Consider the following 24,246-nt stretch of genomic DNA (forward strand, 5'->3'; position numbering starts at 1 on the left):
AAACACTAATCTGTGTGGGAAGGAAATCCAGACACACAGAAGACAAAATGGTTGTGTGTACTGGCATCCAGTTGAGATCACCAAAAATTTAGAACTACAGCCTCTGCCTGACATCAGCTGTAGTAATTTAGTAATAGAAAATTCACTCTTGAATTCAATCATGCGTAAACTCTGTAGAATGTTTATTCTTAATTTCAAGTACCAAATATCCTCCATCTATTTTGTTTTTCATACTTATCTGAGCAAGTTACAAATGGGATGAGTCAGGTTAGTGCAAGTCCTGTGAATCGCAGTTCAGCTGACCTTTTGCAATTCTAGATAACTCCTACTGGCATGCTGAGGTACACGGGACCCTTCAGGATTCAGCTCCATAGTAGCTGTCAGAGCAAGTTACAGCAGTTAAACAGACATTTTGAAGAAAAAGCTAGCAAACCTGTTCCTAAGGGCTGCATAATGTTTTGTGATCCCTATTATTTCATTGTCTGTAAAAAGGTACAGGCATACCAGAACAAGGCTGTTCTGTTCATTTCTCTCTCGATGCCCTCGTTTGCTATTCAACAGCATAGCACTACAGTTATTCATACTATTATTCTGACTTGCAGGTTTAAATTGCTCACTTTTCATCCTATGTATGAATAAACCAGCTCTTGACAAGACTTTTATTTCTTCGTAAGCATGCTTCTCCTTTATATGTTCCTTCCTGCTTCGGCAGGAAATGAAAAATCAGCCTAGTATAGAACACATATTATGTGCCTCTAAAGGGTGATAGGAACATATTCTTCTTATGCACTTTATGCTAAATTGAACTTCCATTCTTTGTGCTCATTAATCCACAAAAGGCAAGAAAAAAAATCAGAGTGCTTTATTGCTATCTCCTACTTTCTCCTTCATAGAAATGGACCATGACATGAATTAATCACTCCCTAAATGAAGATTATAAAGAAAAGAAAGCAAGGTAATCTTATTTTACCTGATGACCAAAAGGAAAATAAAATTATTAAAAATAATTCCTTTTCTCATTTTCCAACAAAACCTCCTTCAACAAATACTTTGGATGAAACAGACTGTCTGACAAATCATGAAAAGCATATTGAAAGTTCCGCATCTGTTGTAGAAAACATCCTGCTGACATATTTCTAACCTAAAAGTTAGCACCTGTTAGCTTAAGTGTCCATAAATGTAGCTGTCTTAACAGCTAAATAAGAAGAAATCGTTACCCACATAGACAGAACTAAACATATGCAGACCTCTAGAGATTAAATGCCCTACTCTGAATGGAATCTAAAAACAATGAAGTGGCTAGACCCACGGGAATAGCAAGTACCATGGTGAATGTAGCCAGTGCAAGTTAAAATACAAACAGCCTTAACAGCCACCTAAAATATATAGACAGCAGATCTTACCAATTGTACCTCCAGCATAATACGGAACTGATGAAAAAAACCCACCCTGCAATTCCTAAGGGAGGCAAAAAATGTCTTTTCTGCTACAATATCAGGTTCAAAACTGCAGGTCTAATAGTACAAATTAAGATGAAGCACTTCAATGTAATGAGAAACTCTAAGGTTAGTACATCCCAGAGAAAAGGAGACCTGACTGTATAACTGCTTCTCTTCCCACATGTTTAAAAATGCCCTTCTCACCCTGTCCCAAACTTGTTCCAAAGATAAGGCAGAAAGTCGCCTCCTCTTCTCTATCATGCTCTGAGCTCCCAGAGTCTCTCACTTGTTTCTAGACTCTCTCATTTGTTTCTAGACTGCTCCAGCTGAAAGGTGGCAGATCAGCATAGCATGCGAAGCACCATTACAACCACAGTGCTTTAACCCATTAGAGCTCAGAAAGTAGCTTCTGGCCAGTAATCCCACTTCTTTTGCCTCAGAGCTGCAGTCAGGCACCCAAAAGGGAAAGAGGAGCAGTTTTTGTTTGACTGTTTCAGTTGGAAGCTTCTAAACAGCAGCTTTCCGTCACTTAGGCTGATGTCTCTTCTGTTAGGTGCTGTTGCCAATTTCATTGGGAGGCACCTGTCTTGGTTTGAAAGACAGGTGTCTGCTAAGGAAGGCAGAAGCCTCCCTTGGAATGGCAGATGCAACCCCCTTCCCTCTGAGTTATTATAATTTTGAAATCAAGGGGGCTTTCAGGCAAAGATGTGAGAAATAGGAATAACAGTTCTTTACTATTATATATAGAACCAGTCAAACAAACAACAATAACTATGGCAGTAACAGCAAACAATCACAAACCCAGTCCCAGCCTTCTCGGCTGTCAGGCCCTTTCCCCTCGGGTGCAGTTCCACTCGCAGCCGGCAGGGGCGCTGGCGGCTCCCTGTGAGCAGGGCAGGTGCGATGGTTCCCCTGCAGCTGCAGGGAGTGCTCCGGAGCGAGCTCGGGGAGCACGTGGCACTGGTGGCTTGGGGTCCTGGGGAAGGATAGAACCAAGGCTTCACAAACCCCTGGGCAGCTGGCCCCGGTGTCTGGCCAGACCCTTGGGAACGGCAGGCTGGAACGGCAGGCTGGAGCGGCAGGGACGAGCACAAATCCCGCGTGGCAGACACAATGTATCGAAACAGAGAACCCCCCGGAGGTCTAGGCAGGCAGGGCGAGCACGGCTACAACGCAGCGAAGACTCAAAGCAATGGCGGGGCAGGGCGGCCACAGCCCGGCCTCCAGCGGGGCAGGGAAGGTGGGTCAGGGATCCTGGGATCTTTCTCCGCAGAAAGAAAAAACGGCCGAAAAAGAACCAGCAGCTTCTTTCTCCGAACGCCGAGACTGAACTTCCCACACCCCCGGGTGAAACAAAAAGAGCAGCCAGGTCCTTTGTTTTTTCTCAAGAACTCAGCGATTTGTTCCCTTAGCAATATATATGGGGCGGGGAGGGGGAGGGGGAATTCCTTTATCAGAAAAAAAACCTAGGACTAAACTAAAACCCCAACAGCACTTCATTCTGACCCCTGAGTCTGGGTAACACAGATGCTTCCATCTTCGACCTACACCTGGACTCCTGAAGAATGTTCCTAGTTTGATATATGTAACATGTTACACACTGAAGTTTCCAAACCACTCGGGGAACGGGTCAGTCCTGGCCTACTGTATGGAAGAGAATTGGAGACTCACCACAGCTAGGAAGGACTCATCAAAAGTATATAAAGCCACCAAGGACTACAGAATGAGAAATTCCCAAAAACACTAGAAGCAACATAAATTGAAAATTGAAATGTGCAAATCTGACCCGGCTTCAAAGTTAGGAAGGATGTGTAGGACAAATCTGAAATGTATGAGATTTTTTTTTTTTCAAAACTCTCCTCCAACATATCAACAGTGAGGCATACCTTTTACCAGTTCGTCAAATTACACAGTCTCTCCTTTGGTCTGTCATACACAGTTAAGAAACTGCTTTGTAACAAGATTATATGTGTTGAGTTCTAGTACTTTAAGCATTCAGAACACCAACCAAACAAGCAAACAAAAAGCCCACTTTACATCTATCACCCAATGGATCTATATCCTAAGTAGAATCAGTCACTGAGCAAGGAGTTCTTAAACCTCAAAATCAGAAGACAACCCTACTGAGATGGACTAAGGTTCCTGAAACAGCTACTTCTGGTACATTTAGCTGGTTGGCAGAAATGAAAGGAGGGAAAAAAGCCCTACAGAAAAAAGGCCAGAATTTTTCTTGAAGAGGAAAAAAATTTAGATCAAAGGCAAATACAGTTCAATTGCAGCGCACAAAACAAAAGTTGCTAAGCAATCTGTAGTGATACGGCTAGGTTAACCATAGGACCAGGAGTTTCAAAGAATATTTAGTAAACAAGACAATTTTAAAGGCACAAATTTCTTGCTATAAAACCACCAATGTGTCACAGTTAAATAATTAGCACAATTCTTTGCATAGTCTTTTTAATAATCCAGTAGTAGCAACACTAATTTTGGAGAATTGTTTTAAGCACTATGAGGACAGAAGAGGGGAAAAACCCCATCAAAAACCAAAAGAAGACATAAAGAACCTTCAGGATTAAATCTATCTGCATTGTTGAAATTTATCACCAGTATGAAGAGAGGAACAAGCCAAGAGAACATTTTTCCTAACACCTTTGTTTTTTAAGGCAGGTGATAATTAGTTTATAAAACGGCTTCTATGTATTGCAACATACGCATCTCAAGATGTCACGTAACAATGAAATACTGCAAACATTGAACACTGCAAGTTCCTGGAATGCAAGATGAAACCAGAAACACTGGCACAGGAAATCATGATTCTGTGTACCAGGAAATGGAACATAATGCTAGGAGTCACAACACTGAGAGTACCACTATTTTCAAATGTTCAAAAGGAAGCCAGAGACACTTCCATGCAGAAAGGCAAACAAAAATCACCAAGTGAGTAATTTTTTTTTTTCAATCCCCAGAAGAACAAAATTAGATGTAATAATGTTGCAGGTTCTTCAATATGTTGGAACAGGCACATACCATCCTTGAACCTGTATTTATTTGGAATGTCTAAGTCACAACTTAATATGATCCGTGTTGTCCACTACAAAAAAAAATTAATTGCAACAGTACTTAAAAAAATGTTAGAGTTCCTAAAAGGCATTTGGGTGTTTACAAACTTGTTCTTTTCTCATGAAACTCAGGAAATTATTGATGTTACAAAGTCCATGTTCCAAGCACCGTTTCAGACACTGAAGTATCTGAAGGACCTTCACAGGCTGCCGCATGTACCACAGAACTCCAAGGACACTCCCATTTTCTGGAGCTGCCCCTTGAGGTTGTAGTGATTGGAAAAAACATGGACCCTGTTCTGAGTCGACAGAATTGCTTTATTAAGCATACACCAGTATTTGTATGGTTTTTTGGTGTACAACTTTAGGATCAAACTATGCAGCCAGTGATTAGGAGACTAACCAGCCATGCAAATAAATGGTAGAGCAGATGTTTCTTGCACTTTTATCTCGGACCCTCTCACACATCCCACAGAGCCTTAGTGGCACAGTGTTCTGGGATGCTTAATTGAAACATTCTCATGCAGGTATTTATGGCTGCAGATGATTTTTGGTATGCACTTTCTCATGGGAAAAAGGTGCTTGTTAAGGTCCACCAGAAGCAGGTGCTTCTACCTCTCCCCCTTATTTTTTTAAGGAGGAATCGATCACGAGAGCAGCCATCATGTTTGCATCTGCCTTTTTGCTGACTTGAAACAGTCGCCAGAGACGGAGAAATCCTGTAAGGAGAATAAGAAAGAGACCTATCCCCAAAGTGCCAAACAGCCATATGTGTAAATCTAGACCCTTAAACCAAGTTTTTTGATTAAGCCAGGTAAAGTCACTAGCAAGTGTATCATAGAAACTGTGCAGACATGGTTTGCAGTTTTTGAGATTGTTTTCTAAGGCTATCACTTAATGCATTTATGTTTTTATCCATATTTGTAGAAAATGCGCCCTGTAAATGAGCCTTCACCTTATACCAAGAAATTTCAGAACTGCTCCATTCTACAGGGGTAACACACGTTAGCATTGGTGTGCTGCCAAACACAATGAAGGAGTAATCGAGTATTTACGGCATCTTGTTTTTCTCCTACCTATAGCAGAGCAGCCTCAAGGGCATCTAAGTGCGCCAGTATTTGTTGATCAATCACTTCCTGCATTTGTAACTGCTCTGTAAATTACTCTTTGCAGGACTAACTTCATGGGCTGTTTTTACTGATTCCATTAAAGCAGCAATAGCAATAGTAGATGAAGCTAAAATAATAATAGCAGATACTATAAAAGCAATAAGCCAAGCAACAAATCTCTTAGTTCATTTGGATTCCTTGAAAAACAAGCATTTTAGATACACAAATCCTGATTGTCCTTCCCATTCCATGTAAGAGTCACAGGAATCCATAGTTCTGCATGCCGACATAGGAGTAAGGGATATGTAAAATTCCTTTCAGTTGTATTTTCAGGGGCGATGCAGGAGGTGTACACAGGGTTGACAGCTGTGATGCAATATGATTGGTTACAAGATTCAACTGCCATATTTGTTATTAATAAAATTGCATAAGGATGTGTGGTGCAGATCATTGTGTCAAGAGTTTTGATATAAATGGCATTCATCCAACATGTACATGACACATGAGAATAACTCAAAGCCCATATCCATGGAGGAAGGAAGGGGAGCATTAATCACCATTGAACTATGTGAGGAGGAGATTCACCATTGGCATCATGGATCTGTGTGACAGACCCTGAGAGTCCTGCATTCCTCCAGCTAATATTTGCTGAGCAGGAGCCATTTATGTCAAGTCTGGCATTGTTACAAATAAAATGAGCTTGCAGGCCCCATTCTGATACTGATATATTAAGGGAGCGTGTCCGATGTTGCTCCGGGTTTTCCATCCTACATGGAGACCATTTAATATGCACTGAAGGGGAGAGGGCTCTAAGCTAACGTATGGGAATATTATTTGGCGCTGTGGTGGTGTTTACAGGGTTATGTGATGTGTTAAACCCTGGAATTTTGATTGCTTGTAAGGTTGTTCTCTTGCCAGTATGAATTTTTACCAAACACATGTGCAATGTGAAAGGGGTGCAAGTACTGTCATTACGAGAAGTTAAGCATAGAGGGTAGGAATCTGCTCCAAAAGTTTGATTTCCTTCAACTGACAGCCAATCTGTCCCATTAGTTAATGACTCGGAGGGAGCTATTCCCCTCCTAGTATTTTAGAGTTGTTATTAGAAATGGGAATTTCCAGGTCCCACCAGGTTACTGGACGAAACACCAGAGGGTCATAAACAGGAGCCCAGTAGATTTGCATGTTGACACCCATAACACAAGAGCTAAACAGCGAAACATAAAGCAAAGGTCTTACTTTCGAGTTAGCCGATACAATGGCCATGTAGGCCAAGAAGGTATTTGCGGCAGTGGGTTCTGCCCCCACACATTGCATCATTCTAGTGCATCAGCATCCAGAGCCTTGAGATCACTCCATCTTCTCTCCATCTTCTTCCCTGTTGAGGGGTTGGTCAGCTTCAACTTGATCATCTCCTATGCAGGATTCTGCCTGGCATCTTTTCAGCTCACGGTACAGTTTGACAGCTTTAGCTGGTACTCACAATGGACCTGCAGGGGATAGAACACTAGCATATCCTCTCCCCCAGGTTAGCAAATCAGCTGGGCCTTGCCTTTGCACAAAAATTTTGGAAATTGGTTCCGCACACACAAACCTTAAGAGCTGTACTGCTCTACCGGGGATCAAGATTGATGATCTGCATTCAAAAAACTTAGTGCAAATCTTGCATTATGTAATTGTTCTTGAGGGGTCGTATTCCCCCTTTTTGTTTTAATAACATGCGTTTCTCTTACTATGAACGTTAAGGCAACACAAAAGTAAAACAATACCTGTAATAAAACAATAAGCTTACTAAATGCTCAGCTTTCGCACCAAGCAAAAATAAGCAAGGTAATACATGTAATCATTAGTGCACAAGAGAAAGGACAGTGATTTAGAAAGATACATAATCGATTGCCTAAACACTTTACTATAACCCAGGGTCTGCAATTGCTGGGGAGCCCCATTTTACAGCGAGCACCTGGAGAACCTTTCCCGGGTAAGGTTTCTGAATTCATCCTGAGAGGGGGTCCAGCCTTTAGAAGTCAAAATCAGAAAGAAAAAGTGACTTGATTACATTTTTAGGGCAGAAACACCTGGGTCTGATGGCATACTTCCTGACCAGCTGGGGACAGGGCTTGGCCAGAGCCTAGGAGGGTCTTGACTGGGAGGGTTTTCCCTAAAATATCCTACAAACAAGCCTCTATCAATATCAGGTGGGAAAGTTTCTTAAAATGATACATTTCTTGCAGATAACTACAAAAGGTTATGTGAAAGTTTCTAAAGCAGCCAGTTTGGCTTTGTAATTTATTTTTAACTAAATAATCAATTGTAACATGAACAAACCGCAAACAACCATAGGAAGGCATATGAGTAACATTAAACAGTATCTTTCAGCTAATTGACTTTATAAAGGCCCTGTGTATTCACATTATGACATAAACAACATATTCAGAATCACCAATCATATTGACTGCTTCTTGTGTAAAAACCGTTAAAGCTAGTACTGCTGCACGAAGTTCAACCTGTTAAGTGGAACCACCTGTTTGATATTTCCATTTCCATTCATGATCTTCTTGCCATGTAATGACTGCCTTTGCTGTGTGTCCTGCTATCTTGGGGTGATTTTATGATAATACTGTATTCCCCATCATCTGCTTTATGCCCAGAAATGGGTCCCGCAGCTGTAAGCTGGGTCCAAGGAAAGCAGGGAAAGAAGCTGGGCGAATTCTTCAGCGCGGTTTGTGTTCTAGGACTCACACACACTCCCTTGTGTTGCTTGGCTCTGCTCGCAGTGGGAGAGAGTTTCATTCCTGCTTTTATCTGGCTTGTTAGCTGAGGCAAGAAGTTTTTTCCCAAGATTGCATACTGACATACCAGAATCCTCCGATAACTTCTTCTTCTTCTTCTGGAGTTGTTCGGCCTGGCTGTGATCTGAGAACCAGATCACTGGACCCTGTGGACCGGCATGGAGGCTGTGGGGATGCCGCATCCTGGCCTCAGACCTCGGGAGGGGACAAGCCAGCTACAGAAGGAACTCTAAATCCACCAGCTTTCTCCACATCAAGGAGGTTTAATACCTGAACAGTTATTAAATTCTTTCCCCATGCCCTGTGGGCACTTTGTTTGTTAAATAAATAGTTTTTTTCACTTTCATCCAAGAAAATTCCTTTCATATCGGTGGGGGAGGGAGTGCCAAAACCTGCCTTTCCTTTAGGAAAGACGTTCATTTCAGGACGTTTCCTCCTAAATTTGTCTCAAACCAAGACACCTGCTCTGTCAATAAAAAACATTATATGCATCAGGAATAGGGCTGTGGCACACAGTTTGTAGTGTTAAAGGCAAGTGAACAACATTTCTGCAACAGTTTGTCTGAAGGCAAAGAGAAAGAAAATCTGTCCCACAAAATCTGCTAATGCTGTATGAAAAATATCTGAATTTTGTAACAAATACTCATAACTTGTCAAGAGACAGTGGTAAATGAATAACCTCTAGATCATATCCCATCAGTTGCATGATGTGAGTTCTGCACCTCTTAATTAAACATGCACAGAACTCTGTCACAGTAGTGACAGTTTTCTTAGGTGTATTTGGTAAAAAAACCCCAATCCATTCTAAGTAGATCATTCCATGTCCCTATTAAATTATCTTATTAAGGCTGTGGGGTATAGTGCAGTAGGGAATAAAAAGAAGCAAACTTGTAAAGGTGGCAAAATTCTGTCTGCTGTTCAAGTGGAGATTCATGAGGTAATTATATCTAATTCTTGACTAGCTTCTACAGATAATGTTGGTGGGAAAGTCAGGGTCTTCTTTCAAGTGAGCAAACAAATGCTTTAATTGACAAGTGGCTAAATCTAGTATGAGTCTTACCCACTTAATTGCTCCTAGTAACTTGTAAATCATTCAATGTTTTGACATCAGGCTTCAAAGTTAATTGCTGTAGTTTTGCATTTTGTTAGTATCCTAAATATTTCCAAGGAGGGATCTATTGAATTTTTCAGGGGCCACCTGCAACCCATGCTGAGTATTAAGATGCTGAATAGTATCTTGCAAATATGAACCATCCTGTCCACAAACTAAAATATCGTCCACATAATGATATATGGTGCTCTGAGGATACTGAGCCCCCACAGGGGCCAGGGCATCGGCCACAAAAAGCAGATAAATAGTATGGCTATTTATTATCCCCCGAGGGAGCACTGTCCAATGATATTGACGCATGGGTCAGAAAAGTCAAAATACTCCTGATCATCAGGATGTAAAAGGATAGTAGAAAAGCAGTCTTTTAAATCAATAACAAGTTCCAATCTCAGGCAACAAAGGAAGATCCAGGGTGCCTGGCTAGAGGGCACCCTGCATTTTATGACTGCAGTGATGGCCTGGAAATCATGCAATAAATGCTACTTTCCTGACTTCTATGGGAATCTACAAAAATAGGTATATTCCAGGGACTAATAGAAGGAACTATGTGTGTTGGTCTGTAATTATTTTTGCATTAGCTGGTTTGCCTTAATTACCTTATCCCTTTCAAGGCCACTAGTCTACCTAAACAACTGTGGGCATCCTTGAAATACTTTGCTGGACTGGCTCCAACATCCTCAGCTCTTTGAACAATGGGGCTACATACAGAAAATATAAATTTTACCCTATGGTTTCAATGTTGATGTTATCAAGTTCACCAATGATGTTAGCAGTCAGCACACAGAAGAAAAAATTTTAATTCTGGAACAGCCTCAGAAAACAATGTGGTTCCTGTAAAAGATAGTCCTCCAACTTCAAGCTAGTGGGTTTTCCTTTCAGAGATTTGGATTGAAAATGGTTGTAGCCTGTAACCTCAGAAAAGAGAAAAAGTATACAAAATATGGGATCTCCAGGTGAAATATTCTGCCCTAGTGAAATCCAGCAAAAACGGAAAGCCTGTGGAACGTCTTAGTCTAAGCAGTAATAGTGAGAAGAGGGGGAAAAGGAGCTTCAGGCTATCTAATCCAGAAATACTTCGCTTTTTTTTTCAGGAAGGATTAAAGATCAGGCTTTTTCTCAGGATTGGTAGGGCCAGGATCAAAAAGATCGCCAGGCCCTGAGAGTAATCATCTGCCAGTTCAGGAGGCACTTCTGTGTAGGCATGGGTGACATGTGAAGCAGTCTCCAAATAAAAAATGTCTGTTACAGGGCGTTCACAAACCTGCTCAGTGGGCTGCAAAGTTTTTAAAGCAATATATACAGTTTTCCATGTAACTAACATATTGTCAGTGGTCGGTCATCCTTGTCTTTTCTGTGCTTCTAATGCAGCTCCTACCTTTTCCCACACTTCAGTGTTGTAGGAACCATGTGCAGGGAATACATTCGAATTGCTATTCAACCATACAAATAAAGCAGCTAACTTAACTGTCGGGGTGTTAAATCCCTGTTCTCTTAAAATTCTACGTAAAATTTCTAAATAAAGCTTATGCTCGTGGGATGTAGACTATCCCATAGTTCCGTGTTCGCAGTCTCACCTGTCCAGTGGGTAGAGACGAGGGTCAGGGATCCCCTGCCACACAGCTTGGTTTGAATTCGGCATCGCTACCAGAGATTCACTGTTTGTGTCCCTTCATTGTTTGTGTTCCTGTGCGGGTGCCACTTGTAGCAATTGGAAGAAACACGGACCCTGTTCTAAGTCGACAGAATTGCTTTATTAAGCATACACCAATATTTATATATTTTTCAGTGTACAGCTTTAGGATCAAACTACGCAGCCAGTGATTAGGAGACTAACCAGCCATGCAAATAAATGGTAGAGCAGATGTTTCTTGCACTTCTATCTCAGACACTCTCACACATCCCACAGAACCTTAGCGGCACAGTGTTCTGGGACGCTTAATTGAAACATTCTCATGTAGGTATTTATGGCTGCAGATGATTTTTGGTATGCACTTTCTCATGGGAAAAAGGTGCTTGTTAAGGTCCACCAGAAGCAGGTGCTTCTACAGAGGTCATATAAGATAGGGTGAATATCACAAACTGGGTCTTCAGGTATATTAACTGCAAGTACATAAAAAGTACCTCCACAAATGGAAACCTTGAAGCACATATTTTGGTTTTATCATATTGAAATAGAAGTAAAGAGAGAAGCTCAAAGAACCATTAAGTGCTCCACTTGCTAACAAAATCAGTATTTGCAGACCACAGATGCTTGCTTACTTCTATAGCAGAAGTATGCGACTGAGCTTTATAAAGTCAAGCTAAAACACATTTTACTACAAGTAAAAACAGGAGTTAAGAGAAAATTAAAACATCACATTTAAGCAAAGATTTCAACAAATAATAACATCCAAGATCAAATACAAACAAAGGAGAGGAGTAAGCATCACATTTTTTCCCTTCACCCACACAAATGTAGACCAACCTGTAGATACAAAAATGCTGCTAGCAAGGATTTTCTTGCTATTTTCTAAGTCCGTGAGAGGCTTTTCTCTCACGCAGAAGACGTAGCAGGGAATGTAAACAACCAAGCCACCTGCAACCTTGAAAAATCTTGTTTATGTATAGTAGAAAAATATTTTGACAATAGATGTTTTAGGATTTTAGCCAATCACCCCCAAGGGGTGGCTGGTCCTTTGTCCAATTAGACTATGAAGAAAAAAGTCTATAAAAGAGTTTGTAAAATAATTCAATCAATCAATCTTGCTGCACAATTCCTGCCTGCTGGATCTTCTCTCCTCCTCCTCCCTATGGCTGCGGGACACGGTGATATACCCTAGGGCCCAGGCCTGCGGTAATACCAACCCTTTTTTTTTTAGCTAGCAGTTCTATTTACATATTTATACTGAGCTGAAATGGTCTAATAATTTTTCTAAGATTTCCATACTGAAACCTGACAAAGAACTTTAAAAAAGTGTAAAATAAGTAAAAAACCCCAAGCAAGCAAGCAAGCAAGGGGTCTTATATGAGCATGTACCAGAAAGTTTGGAAATAATATTGTGTAGGTCAGATGGGTACTCAAACATTATTGACCGTTTAAGGAATTGTTTAATCCCTGCCTTTTTCCATAGACAAAAAAATAAAATCAATTTTCCACATTTATACAGAAAAAATAACTAATCCAATTTTTGGATCTGGTTGTCTTCCTACTGCCATCAGCAGAAGCTTGACCATTTATTTGGTTGAGTGAAAACAGCCTGGTCCTATTGGTCTGGACTCCCGACCACAGGATCAGGTTGCTGAATACATCAATAAATCCGATTAGTCCGTAAAAGGACTGAATGACTTTTCAATCATGACTTTTCAGAATTTCAACACATTCCACTCTAACTAAATGAAAGCACCTCCAGAAGGAACAGATGTAAGGCTGTGAGTGAAATTAAAACCATACTTCTACTGCAATATATAATATACAGTGACCCATATTCTCGTCTTCCTGATCCCTCAAATCCATCTAGGCTTTCAATATAATAAAATTATATGATTATATTTTCAACTGTTTATTTAAAATGGCTTCAAAATTTTAAAGCTGTGTATAAGTCTGGCCCTTTAATATGTGTTGGATGACCCGTGCAGTTGTTAAATTAATGGAACTGAATGTTCCTAACAGGTTTTTTTTTGCTCTACACTTTATCATAACAACAAAGGGCAAGAAATTGTCTTCCTGCTTCCAAAATCTCAAAGTACTTTCCACCTTCCTGTATCAGGCAAAATGTAGGGTTACTAAGCTTTTTTTAACCAAAAATTATTCAAGGAAGGAAAAATGAAGAAGAGTAAGAGACAGAGAGGGATTCGGACATCCAAACAAAAATGGTCCAACACTAAGGGCAGTCATCTTGAAAAGGAAAAACAAAGGGTTAAAATTCCGGTCTCCTGCCTGATGTGGACAACAGAAATAACTCAGCAACACCCTGTGTGATTTTCTTAACCACTCACTGTAATTGCAACGTAGATCAATTCTGCTTTTGCTATAAGTAGCAATAGAGTAGCTTATTTAAGCATGTGGCTGGCATGCACAAGCCATGCAAATTATTTACCCTACTTTATAAATATTACACATGGAATAAACTCTCAATTATCAGTAGGTCTCTGCCCAAGGCACAGTCATGCAGGAACATGCAGCTGCTTGCAGGAACCCACATTTGTACGAAAAACCCCCTCGGAGGCTGTAAAAGAAGGGTGGATGGAATTTGTGACATGCATAAAGGGAAAAAAAAAAAATTAAATCTGACATGAAAATTGTGGGCATCAGTTGTCATCATGTAGTTTCAAGAATATGGGCAGGAACCTTCAAAGTAAAAGATTACTAATTCAGGCACGATTCACAGGCATGAAAACACGACTTAAAGAGATAAATTAGTACACTGAGAAAACCCTCTTCAGAAACTCGAGTGTAGACTTTAACCAAAGTCCTGTTTTTGTTTATGTGACAACTAACTAACTAACTAACTAACAGCCAACAAACCCTAACCCTAACCCATAACCCCAACCCTAACCCAAACCCTAAACTTAACTCTAACCCTAACCCTAATCCTAACCTTAACCCTAACCCAACCCAAACCCTAATCTAACCGTAATCTAACCATAACCATAACTGCAACTGTAACCCTGAATTCAGCATGATTTCAAGGGGCGATTTACAGTTTGGAGACATGGATGGTGCAAAGGCATGGTTATTTTTGGAGTCGGACTTTGGTTCAAGCAGTGGAATAGACGCCCTTCTGAGGAGTGGGTGTATTTTATAGTACCATTCAAGAGATGGTGGCTTAGGCAGAAGTGGTTTCTGCCAGAATCCAAGATGGCAAAAAAGGGTGGAAGTCTCATGATGCCACATCAAAGATGGCCACTTTACAGAAAGTTTTTTTAACCCTCTGTTCCGGTTTGGCCAAATTTAGAAATATATCCTCTGAGAGAAGGCAGGTTACAACCATCCCTCCCCCACCAGGTTCGGGAAAAAAAAAATTTTCCTCGAAGGAAAGTGAAAGAGATAAAAACTATTTATTTAACAAAGACACAGGAAAAGGATAATGATGCAGGTGAGAGGTGCGGGGGCAGGAGCTGCAAGCAGGGTTTCCCAGGCAGGAGGAGCAGGGAGAATTTTGCCTCCCAGCAGCTCTCTGTGAGTGCTGGATGGACTCTGGGCTGAGCAAGATGATTCTCAAGGTGTTGGCATTTCTTTTAATGTAGTTTTGGTGAGGTCCTGACTCAGTACCTTTATTGCCACTGCTGTTGGCTGAACAGCGGCTCCTGATTTACCTGTGAGGTCCCAGTTTCTTCACTGCTTCTCATAGCTCATTCAGTAGCTGGAATCCCAGTGATGCAGTGATGCACTGGAACTTCTGGGTTAATTTTAAGTCTTGCCAGATGCTTTTTACGAGGTTGTTATGATCCAGTTTAAATCCAGAAAAGCAAAGAAAGCTAACTCTCTCTGCATAAACTGGAAAGAACTTAGAAGGTTCAAAATATTCCCAGAAACGAGATTAAAACCAAGCGAGATTAAATGTTGATGCCAAAAAATTGATGTATTTTATTTAATAGTAAAGGGGGCAAAGAGAAGGAAAGAGAAAAGTAGAGAAAAGTTAGAAAAAGCCAAGGTTACTTAAAAAGAAAAGCATAGGATAGGTCACCACCACACTGTGCTACCTTTAGTGCTGCCAAGATGGAGTGGGGGGAGTGAAGCAGTTTTTGCCCTTTTTTTTCTTCTGTCGTTTGAAGCATCTTATCTGCCTTCTCTGATCTCAGGAGCAGTTTGGCATGAATGCGGCCGCCTGTCCTACCGAGTTGCAGGCATGGTGCCTGGTCATTGCAGCCGAGCTTTGGTCCACTCACAGTGCTCTCACCACGGGACGCAGGAGCAGGGTAGGGGTTCCACAACTCACTTGCGACTCCTGACTCTGGTCCAGGGGGGTTCTCCTCAGGGGGGCAGTGTCAGCTCCAGGAGGTCTCAGAGTGTCTCGAAGCAGGCGATGGTGGTGGTGGGGGGGAAAGACAAAGGTCAGGGACTCTGCCCCTCGCTTTTCCCTCCGACTTACACCAGTTTTGCCTTCCTTTTTATGGGCCTCAAGGCGGGCTACCCACAGTCCAAACCGCCCGTATAATGATAAGCAGACAAAATGACGAGGCATTTTTGGAGTTTTTCAGGTTTAGAGCAGTCATAATGAAAAAGCACTTTTGAACCCTTTCAGGTGTTGAGCAGTCGTAACGTCGAAGCACTTTTTGCAGCCTTTCTCTTATTATTAGGCTCTCACAGAGGTTAAATTCCAGTGAATCTGTACCAAAAAAGGAAGGCCCTGAAGCAGAAGAAGCTGTGCTGCAGGACCTGGTGGCGTTGGTGTGCCCTTGCCTGTACCTGTTCATGTGTTCCCCTGCTGTGCTGTCAGTGCTGCCTGCCAGAGCGGTGGGGATGGGCAGATCCAAAGAGCTGGAGTTAAACCCCATGGAGCCATTTTGGAGTGAGTGGGTGGGACTGAGGCAGAGCTGCTCAGGGATGGAGGTGGGAACTGAAGCCTTCACAGGGAAAGGTGTCTGATCATCACAATCCTCCGCTTTTCCTATGACAGCAGCTGTCCTTGGTCATTCCTGCTGTTTGTAGGGAGTTAAAATTCCCTTGAGGATTTGCTCAAGGGTATTGAGCAGCGAGCAGTGAGATCCATTTCCTGAGAGGAGTCCTTGAAACAGAACTGTGAGAAATGAAGATGCTGCAGCTGGAGCGATGGGAATGGAGAGCCCATGGAGAGTGAATGTTGTCTGGTGAGTCTCCTGATGCTCCTGATCTAATGCTGTGCTGTCACCAAGTGACCTCATTCTGATTTAAACTGTCTCAATGTGCTGAAAGTGCACACTGAAGTATAAAATGCCTGTGGGAAGCGTCATGTTCCCAAGGGAATGCTTTAGGGATGTGCAGCTTCTGAACTACACAAATAATTCAGATTCCCACAGAAACCTGCTGGGCCGTGGTTCTGGGCCAGGAGTGTCAGGAAAGCGGCATCTTCAGTGCTGCCTCAATAATTCTTTTCCTTGGCGCTCTCAGGATCAGGATGAAATCATGTTCATGCACTACTGGGAAAGCAGGGAGCAGGATCAGTGCTGTAACCGTGTCTTTTCCTGCTCTCTGCACACTCTCAAGAATGGCCTGGAGTGCTCTGGGTCATGGCAATTTCATGTGTGGAATAGTTTCCTGTGCCTGCCTGTGCAGCTGGGACAGTCCCTGGGCGTCCCATGGAATCCCTGAGGCTGGGGAAGCTCTATGAGACCATCAGGTCCAACTGCTGCCCCAGGACTGCTGGGCCACCCCCAACTCATGTCCCCAGGTGCCACATCAAGAACCACCCACTGAGCGACATGAAATGGGGTGAGGGCTTGTCTTGGGGTGACTTGATGTTGTATTCCCTATCACTGCTCTATGCCCAGAAATTAGTTTTATGCCTTTCTATGCCTCTAAACTGAGCCTGAGAGGGGGGAGAGAAAAAACCCAACAAACTTTCAAAGCAGTTTTGCAGTTTGTTTTCATGTTTTTTGAGGACACAGAGATAGAGATGGCTCTCTGCATTCAGTGGTGGCAGGAGAGCCAGAGCGGAGGGAAGCACCTGGCTTGCTTTCTCTCCAGCCAGCTTTCAGCCAGTTTTTCAGCTCCTTTTCCTCCAGAGAGTTGAACTTTGTTTTCCTGGGACTCCAATTTTTTTCCCCTTCTTCTCTGCTGGACTGCTTCAATATCAGAACACATCGGGACGACTTTCCACCGAGCACCGAGGGCCTGGCCCTGGGCCAAGTCCCAGCTCTGAGGAGGAGGGAGACCAAAGGGAAGACTCAAACATTTTTCCAGGTTTTTCTCCACAGTGAAAGATTTTATTATTTAGCAGTATTATCCTTCTCCCGTGTGTTTGCTAAATAAATAGTTTTTATCTCTTTCTCTTTCCTTCAAGGAAGAAGTTTCTTTTTTCCCCAAACCTGGTGAGGGAGGGGTGGTTTGTAACCTGCCTTCTCTCAGAGGATATATTTCTAAATTTGGCCAAACCAGCACAGGGCTGCAGGCACCGACAGTGTCATTTCTCACTGGAAGTAGGGCTGGGGTTCCCAGAGGGCCTCCCACACCCATTCCTTTCTCCCTGGCCTTCTGGGGCTGCTCTGAGAATGCAATGTGCAGGGGGGGCAGCCCAAAGCCAGGCTTGGGATCATTTCCATGTGGTTCAGGGAACCTGTGCCCGAAGCACCTTGAACTCCTGTGTGCTCAGCATCTTTTCCTTTGGGTTTTTATGCACTTTGAAACAGATTTCAGGATCTATCAGTGAATTCAGTGAATTATCCCAGCCAGAGACCTTTTTGCTGACCCAAAAGTAGCTTTTAAACCCCAGACCCACAAGGCTTGCAGTATTTTCCAGAAGCACCGAGAGACACAATGGAAGATCCTGTTCAGTGATACAGCTGCCCATGAGTACCAGGTCAGCTGGGAGACCCCTTGCTATCGTGTGTTTTCCTCTCTCAGAGGAGGAAAAAACACTTGGCTTTCCCATGTGGGGATTGACTGAGGCTGTGAAGTGCAATCCAGAGCATCTCCAGACAGCTGATGCTTGGGGCTGTGGTGTACTCAGACAACATTCCAGCCTGTCTGCTCCAGGGTTGGACGTGCCTTTCTACAGTTATTCAGGCTGGGTATCCCACCTACTCAGTGCTCTCCTGATGAAATCCCAGGACCAGCAAGTCCCTGAAGCTCAGGGAAGAGAAGAGATGAGTTTAAGGGGAGAGTATTTCCATAAAACAGACAAAAGGGATATTGGAGCTTTTTCTCAGAGCAGAATTTCAGTTATGTTCAGAGGTACTAACTCAAGGAAGGTCTATAAAGTAAAATCTGCATGGAATGATACAGGTGCCTCTCCACAAGGCAGGAAATAATAATTACGGGGGGGTTAATGAATGGCATGAACTCTCCTGGAAATGATGAGTTTGGTTTTCCCTCAGGCTGAGGCAGCCAAACTAATTCCCACAGGTTTCACCACAGCCACAGAATTCCACTAGCAATGGTCAGAGATCATCCAGATCACCACTGGCTCCAAAGAGCTCGATAAACTGCTTGAAGGTCAGCATTTTATTATTTCTCTTTCCTGCTGAAGCTCAGTTATTTGGGTGGGGTTTTCCCATGAACATGATCCTTGCATGGAACAACGTAAGACAAGTTGTTGTTGGATGAAAGACCTCTAGGACTCTCTTGAATAACTGCTTTTATTTTAAAAGCTGCAGAAATATTTTTAACCCTTTTAGTTATGATGCAAGACCAAGAGCTGTCCATTTTTGGATGTTTCTGGTTTATTTAAGTCCCTGACATATTTAGGGAAAACAAAACCAGGTATCATCATCTCCCCAGTGCTGTGGTAATCCAAAAATTAAAACAAGTAATTTCAGCTCTTCAGCATCTTCAGAAACATACCTGAACTTCTTATCTACAGCTTGAACAACCCGCAGGATGACAACCACTTTTCCCAGTCAGTTTTGAAACTTTCAGCCAAATTAAGTGTTTAACTATAAATGTAATATTTTATATGTGGTGTATATATACATCTATGTATGTATGTATGTATCTATCTATCTATACCTTTAGCATGCGACCTTTTAATTTTTATTATTCGTCATTATTGTTATTTTCTCCTCAGGAAAAACGGAAATGGGGTCCATAACAAAGTTATGCAGGGAATTCTATACTGGGAAGACTCAGCTGTGTCACAGCCAGGCAGTCGCCTGTCAGGTGGGTGGTTCACTTAATTACAATCCAGTATTCAGAAACCACAGCTTTGGGATATTTGCTAATTTGGGCACTTTCCTTGACTTTCAAAGTGTTTACTCTCTAGAGGTTGCTATTCCATAAAATATTAGAGGCTTGGACTTAATTTGATAATTTTGTTGACTCCCTAAACTTCCTAGCTCAAAGCTGAGCACCTGTTCTCTTGTGTGGAATCATGGAATCCTGGGATAGTTTGGGTTAGAAGGGACCATACAGTTCCATGGGCAGGGGCACCTTCCACTAGACCTGGTTGCTCCGAGCCCCATCCAACCTGGCCTTGAGCACTGCCAGGGATGGGACAGCCACAGCTTCTCTGGGCAGCTTCTGCCAGGGCCTCAGCACCTTCATAGGGAATAATTTCTTCCCAATACCCCATCTATCCCTGCCCTCTGTCAGTGGGAAGCCATTTCCCCTTGTCCTGGCACTCTGGGGTGACAGGTACTACAAAGAAGGTGTTGGAGATGGGAACCAGGAATCTCTCCTCTTGCTTTTGCCTGCTAAATGGGACTTTAATCATAATAACTTGGGATATTATTTTTTGTAAGGGCATGTGGCAATATCTGCTGTATTTATGGATACTTTATTCCCTTTTCATTCCTTTTCTTCTCCTTTAGCTCCCCATGGACCACGAGGGTGGCGAGGGAAAAGCCACATCCATGGACTTGGAGGGGACCTTCCATCCAGAGCAGCTCCTGGCTGTGGCTGAAAGGTCTGTGATTGGAGGACAGGAATATATTGACTCACTACTCAGTTGGAAGATGTTTTCCACAGTTCCTGGAGGTTGATTTGGCAGGTGCTCCCTTTGCATACCACTGGTGTTGATCTTTTTCTCCCATCTCTGGCAGTCTGTCCCCATAGCTCTCATGTCATTGCTCCTCAGCACGAGGTGATTTCCCTCTCTTTTGCTACTGGAAGGGAATGGGAGGTTCCCAAGCAGTTGGGGACAGTACTGGCTGGATCCTGTTAGCTCTTTCTGAAAGGAATTTCATCTAATCCTGCTGGCTTCTCCTGCAGCAAGGAGTGCTCCCATGTTCCCTGTCACCAGGGAATATTTGGCAAGCAAGCAAAGGAGAGGAAGTGAAATGATGTTTGCAGCAGGCACAGGTGTGTCTGTGCTGGCCACATACAGTGTCCTTGGAATAATGGAATTGTTCAGGTTGGAGAAACCCTCTGAGATCACGGTGCCCAGCCATTCCCCCAGCGCTGCCAAGGCCGCCTCTGTCCCGTGTCCCCAAGTGCCACATCAACACTGCTTTAAATCCCTCCAGGGATGGGACCTCCCTCATTGCCCTGGGCAGCTTGCCAGGGATGGACAGCCTTTCCACTAAGAGACTTCCTAGTATCTAATCTAAACCTCCCTTAGTATCACATGAGGCTGTTTCTTCTTATCCATTTAAAATGGTTCCAGTCATTCCATTTTCTCTTCATCACCACATGTTGCATTTTTTCCATCGGTTTTTATCTCTCCCAGGGATGTGAGTTTTTATTCCAGTCTTTTGGCAAAGCTCCTGGCTAACTCATGTGGATGAAGTTGTCACTCAAGTTTCATTCCTTTATTTTCCCTGATTTTGCAGGTATAGCCTGTCTGGCAGTGATGTCCTAGACAATGCAGCCTCTGCCAGGACTTTAACACTGATCACCAGACCCAGGTGCTGGATCAGGCCTTGGCCATGATGGCTGAGTCACAGTAATTACACTGATTTCATGGACTTTGTTCCCACATAGGATTAGCCTTTGGCTTCTCCAGGGAAGTAGCTTGTTCCATGGACAGTCAGGTGTCAGCAGCATGTCTTCCTGCTGGAATTCTGGGTGCCAGTGACTGGCTCCAGCTGATGTGGCTGTACAAACACAGGGAATTAATGGTTCCTCAGTGCCAGCCTGAGGAGCACCTTTGAAGCTCAATTTATAACTGTAGAAACAGTGCTGATGATTTCCAAGCTCCCAGGAGACCTGTGGAGGCAACTTGGGATTGGAACCAAGACTTACAGCCCTGCCTGCTCTTTACCAGGTAGACACTGCTGATCATGGCTAGTGCCATGGCCCTGTACTGCATGGATTCCTAGGAAAGGGGGGGAGCTCTCTGCCAGGCAGGTGCACCTGGCCAGCTTCCTGTGGATGGTGCTGCACCTGGCTGATGAGGTGAACATCAACTGGGTTTTATTGCCAAGGTAAAACTCACTGTTTTTCTTACAAAGCCCAGCGATTTGGTCCCAATGGCTTTGTTGCTCAGTCTCTGCTCCCATTGGTTTGGAGAGGCTTGCTCCCACAGTAATGGACACCTGGAGTGTCCCTGTGTCCTTTTTCCCTGCTTTTCTGTTCTGATTGTGAAAAATAACTGGGTTTTGGTTGTTTCTCCTGTATGGCAATCATTTCCACAAACTGGGTGGTGGCACAGGTAGACGGAGCTGCCACATTTGCTGCAGATCCCAAAAAACCCATCGGAAGGAATATCATCGCTCCTGCTTCCTCCACCAGGTGAGACAAAAGATGGTCATATCCCAGTTTTATAGAACTGGCCGAGTAGCTTGTACTTCTGGGATTTCCATAGTCTGTTCATGGCACTTCACCTTAGTGCCGCTCTGGGCTCTCAGTCTGCAGGGAAATTAACATCTCAGGCAGTTCTTACAGCTCTACTTAATGGTTTGTGGATTATGATGATTTTCTGGAAGTAGGCTGTCCATTCTAGCCCATTGTCTTTCCTCCCCCTGTCAGACTGTACCTGCGGAAAGGCCGAGGTGAGACAGGATCTGACTCACCGTGTCTTGCTGAGGCCGCTGTGTTTGCTATCAGTGCTGATGGAGTGGGAGATCCTAAATACCGAAAACTCCTTTTTTTCTCCCGAGTCCCAAGACTCTGTGTCCGTAAGAGGCTCCTTTCTTGGTGGCACCTTAGGGATACTTCTCAAGGCATCAGGCAGAGGAAGATGTGGTGTGTCAACATGGGAACCGTCAGGACACACCGAGTGCAGCCGGAGGCGTTTGGAAGAGATCTCTCTTTGGGCAGTAGACACAGATTAGGTCAGTGTGCTTCCTCAGGAGTATTCTGTCCTGGGGTGATGTTATGAGGCCGCTTTATTCCTTAACTGTCTGCTTAATGCCCAAGGACACTCTGTCTTTAAGATGGATCCAGGGAGCGAGGCTGGAACCATGGCACCCGCATGTGGTTTGGTTCAATGGCTCAGCCCAACGGGCTCTGGGGCTCTGGGGCTCAGTGGGGGCTCGGGAGGGATTGCGCTGGGAGCGCTGTGCTGCTCCTCGGTTTTTTTTGTTCTGGCTAGCTGGAAAAAGGTTGTGTTGGTTTTTTTTTGTTCTTTTTCCCCTCCCTCCCCTTGCCTCATGCCTCCCTTCCCTTCCCTCTGGTCATGGGAGCCTGCCGGGTGGCCCCAGTGGGCCCACAGGGTGGCCCTGGCTGGTCCGAGCCCGAGTGTCTGTTCCCTCTCTGGGAATTTGTTGCATTTTGAGTTTTGTTTTATTCTGTTCTACCCTGTTTTGTTTTGTGTTAATAAACAGTTTGGGTTTTTTCCCACTTTCACTTGTTGTTACCAATTTGTCCCATTGGTGGAGGAGAAGGGGAGGCTATTACCGCAGGCCTGGTTCCTACAGTATATCACCGTGTCCCGCAGCCATAGGGAGGAGGAGGAGAGAAGATCCAGCAGGCAGGAATTGTGCAGCAAGATTGATTTATTTAATTATTTTACAAACTCTTTTATAGACTTTTTTCTTCATAGTCTAATTGGACAAAGGATCAGCCACCCCTTGGGGGTGATTGGCCAAAATCCCAAAACATCCATTGTCAAAATATTTCTCTACTATACCATAAACAAGACTTTTCAAGGTTGCAGGTGGCTTGGTTGTTTACCTACTCTGCTACCTCTTCTGTGAGAGAGAAAAGTCTCTCACAGACTTAGAAAATAGCAAGAAAATCCTTGCTAGCAGCATTTTTGTATCTACAGGAGGCCCTTTTCCCTTTGGAGGAGGCGCTCATTCTGGAGCGCTTCCTCCTAAAATTTTGTCTCCAAAACCAAGACACATTCCCAGAGAACCATACCCTTTGTGTTTTCCTGTATCCCTCCATGGACGTGGTGTAGTAAAATCTTGGTGGCTGCAGTTTGGAACTTGAGGAATTTGAAGTAAAATTGAAAGGTTTTTAGAGAAGTGGTGATTTATAAAATAAAGCAGAATGGTATTTCACATGAGTAATTTGGGATTGGTGATGATCCCAGTCCATAATCTTTCTGTTCATTTTCTTTTGGATGCTGCAACCTGCTGTGTTGGGGGAACTGTTCCTTTACATTTCAGGTGAATTCTCTGTATTTCATTAATTCTCCATGGAAATCTGCTTTTAATAAAAAGGACCATGAGGGTATTGATGATGTCACAGGTTCCTGGGATTCACAGGTGTGTGTTCAGACCAAGGATTGTTTTTTCTGGCTAAAGCTGCACCAATCTCCCAGGAATCTCAGTCTGGGTTTGTCTTTTCTCCCAATTCTTCTTGGTTTGGGGGTGCAGTACAGCCCTGCCCTGTATATATCTTAAAAGAGTTTTTGGGGTTCAAAAGATTCTTTTGTATTCTTCAATATTTATCTCTAACTTGATCTAAAAGAATAATGCAGTATCATTGTGTTTTTATTTGGTGCATTTTAAAGTTGGTCCCTTGAAGCAAATTGTATCCCTTGGTTCAAGCTGGCAGCTCTTTATCATCTCTTCATTCTTTTAATTCCTTTTAATTATTTCTAAAGCAATTACTGTAATTAATATACAGTAAGGAGAACAGCATTATTACCCTGCCGGATTGGAAAATTCAAGCCCAGTTCCTTGAAGAGATTGAGACAGGGGAAGGGGAGCTGGGACTCAGGCTGGGTTTTGGCAGTGAGAATTCAGTGAGGAGGGGAGAGGGGAGATTTCCCTCTGAAGAGGTGTTTGTTTTAGGTT

General features: G+C 43.2%; 1 long non-coding RNA gene across 1 annotated transcript; it reads left to right on the forward strand.

Moving 5' to 3' along the window:
* The first annotated feature begins 15,644 nt into the window (after positions 1 to 15,644).
* On the forward strand, positions 15,645 to 22,785 carry LOC104688877. The gene is made up of 4 exons (XR_751698.4): positions 15,645 to 16,293; positions 18,527 to 18,616; positions 19,188 to 19,279; positions 19,930 to 22,785. It is a non-coding gene; the product is annotated as an uncharacterized LOC104688877 (long non-coding RNA).
* The last annotated feature ends 1,461 nt before the right edge of the window (positions 22,786 to 24,246 follow it).

The sequence above is a fragment of the Corvus cornix genome, chromosome 2 (genome assembly GCF_000738735.6).
Source record: "Corvus cornix cornix isolate S_Up_H32 chromosome 2, ASM73873v5, whole genome shotgun sequence".
NCBI classification, from domain to species: domain Eukaryota; kingdom Metazoa; phylum Chordata; class Aves; order Passeriformes; family Corvidae; genus Corvus; species Corvus cornix.